Source organism: Pan troglodytes, chromosome 2 (assembly GCF_028858775.2).
Source record: "Pan troglodytes isolate AG18354 chromosome 2, NHGRI_mPanTro3-v2.0_pri, whole genome shotgun sequence".
Lineage (NCBI taxonomy): Eukaryota > Metazoa > Chordata > Mammalia > Primates > Hominidae > Pan > Pan troglodytes.
The window spans coordinates 168288304-168291355 of NC_086015.1; positions in this window are offsets into that span (position 1 = coordinate 168288304).

Sequence of the window (3052 nt, forward strand, 5' to 3'; positions counted from 1 at the left end):
CTTAGCCACCCCAGCTGGGGTCTCAGTAGGTCGCATCCTTCCTCAGTCCACTGTCTCTGGGCCCAGTTCAGTCATAGGGTTCACCTAGGTGTTGCAGTCCTTGTGGCCTAGAGTACCTTTCAAGGTTTTTTTGAGCCCTAAAGCCCTTTAGCCCAATGGCAAGACTTGCAGAAACTCAAGTTCCCACCACTGGGATCAGCAATTCCCCTCTGGCTAGGGCTGGTTTAAATGCACCTGCTGTGGGTAAGCATCAGATGAGATTGGGCTAATTTGCTTTCTGCTATAAAAAGGGTTGCACTGAGTTCAGTGCTTCATAATTGCTGGCTCTCCCTCTCCCCATGCTCTCAACACCACGCTGCTGCTGCCAGGAATGGGAAATTAGTGGTGTTGCCAATTCGGAATTGTTTCTCCTACCTTTTCAGTGCCTCTTTCAGAGAAATAAAGTTAAATCCAGGTACTGTGAGTGCTCGCCTGGTTTTCAGTTCTTACGAAGGTGCTTAATTCATGTAGATTATTGTTAATTGGTGTCCTTGTGGGAAGGGGTGACAATTGGTGGAGACTTCTATTCTGCCATGTTGCCCCACCTCTCTCAAATTATCTTGCTCTTGAAGAAAAAAAAAATACATAAGAAATTAAGTACCATGAAAATGATTTCAAGAAATAAAAACTTTGAAATTATAATAATGTGTCGGAAGAGTTATTATAATAAAAATTTTAAGTAAAGTAAAACACCCAGTATTATGTAATAAAAATGGTTTCCAGTGAAGGAGAAAAAAAAAGTGAGTTAACATTTCTAAACTTTTATATAAAACACTGTGCTGTAATGTTTTCTCATTATTTTACTTTATCCTCAAAAAATAAAAAAAAACACATGAATGGAGCAATTGTTCTACAGTTGCAGGTGGAGAAGAGGAAGTTTAGTGTCCACATTCAGCTGAAGAGCCAGAGGTTTCTATCTCCAAAGGCCATACTCTTTGCATTAAAGCATTAATAACTTTGAAGTTTAGACTATCATATATTTTAAATAATAAAATCATGCACAATGTCAGCATTAACAAGCACCTTAGAACTATCTGAAGTACCTGGGTGAAGTCCCAGAGTTCATGAGGTCATTTTTATTTACAAGGATACATTATCTTCACTGTGAGAGTGTACATGCAGAAAGCACATGTCATAATAGAGACTAGTTTCTGATGAGGGATTTTGTCAAGTAAGACATATTTCATTTATTTCTCGACCATAGAGACTGGAGACATGGAAAGGAATTGGAAGTTTTTTAATTAATCAAACACAATTAGGAGTGCATATCCAGAGGTATTTGTGTAGCCTAAATATATCTAAGACTCTCACCCATCTCTAGAAATTTTAATATAAGCTATATTTAGATAAGCTTAAATACAAGTTATAATTTTAAAAAATATATGTATTATTTCTAAGGAGTGGATGTATAACCATGGCATATTTTAAGATTTCTTATGGTCAGTTGTTCTTTCACTCTTGTTGTCTGGAATTGTTTACCCTTTCTCTTTATCCCTAATCATTACCTAAATCTCACACAGAAATTCTATTCAATTGACACTTATGTAAACAATTAAATATGTTCCAACCAATCCATTACTGCTTCCAAGTTAAGTTAAGGATTATGAAGTATTACAATGTCTTCTTGATATATGTCAAATATGAATAATAGGGTAAATGACTTTTTAAAATCTTTTTTTTTTTTTTTGAGATGGAGTTTCGCTCTTATCACCCAGGCTGGAGTGCAGTGGCACAATCTTGGCCTGCTGCAACCTCTGCCTCCCAGGTTCAAGCGACTCTCCTGCCTCATCCTCTCGAGTAGCTGGGATTACAGGTGCCCATCGCCACACCTAGCTAATTTTTTTTTTTGTATTTTTGGTAGCAAAAGGTTTTTGCCATGTTGGCCAGGCTGGGCTCAAACTCCTGACCTCAGGTGATCCACCCATCTCAGCCTCCCAAAGTGCTGGGATTACAGGCATGAACCACCACACCAAGACTTAAATATCTTAATAAATACTATTAAAAATTCTGGACCTTAAAATTAGCATTTCAAATCTGTAGAAAGATATTATTCAACAAATAATGTTGGAAAAAGTGGGAGGTTTTGGAGAAACAAATAATATTGGATTTTTACATCACCAAAATAAATCCCAGATGAATTAAAAGTTTTAACATTAAAAAATAAAACTATAAAAGTACTAGAAGAAAACTAAAGAAACTATCTTATTCATTCTCTTTTTTTTTTTAAAGCAAACACTGAATAGGAATCTTATCTAAATATGTTTAAAACTCAGAAGCTATAGAGAGAAAATTCTGACAAATTAAATACATAGAAATGTAAATGGTCTTTTTTTGGTTCAAAACATCTTAAACACTGAGAAATTTAAATGACAAATTGAGAGCATTTTGATAATATTTATCAAATGCCAAAGTTTACGTTCTAGAATTAACATAAGCTCCTACAAATCAATAATAAATAGACCAATGGTCTAATTTTTAAAATGGCAAATTATATGAACTGACATTACCCAGAAAAAAATATTAGAAAGTGAACAGACTAAGATACATAAATAATAAGAGATATAAAAATTTAAGCCATCAGATCATGTTTCACTCTCAAGCAATAAAATGATTGGATAAACTGTAGTGGAGAGTGTATGGAAAACAGCCCTTCTCATATGTGCATCTGGGTAGGAAATTGCTGTCAAGTTGGTGAATGGCACATCCATTAAAATTTAAAAATATATATGTTTGTTGACCCAGAAATCCCACCCATAGGTCTTCTTTCTAAATACATAATTGCATACATTAAAATCTTATCTACTCACTGCAGTTTTGTTTATAACAGCAAAAATTAGAAAGAATTTGTAAGTTCATTACTTTGTGACTAGTTACATTATAGCACATATATAAAACAGAATATTATAAAATAAATTAGAAAAATGACGGATATGTAGTAGCTTATATGACCTCTAAGAGAAAAAATTTAGAAGCAACATAGTGTGCATAGTATATATCATTTAGGTTACATATG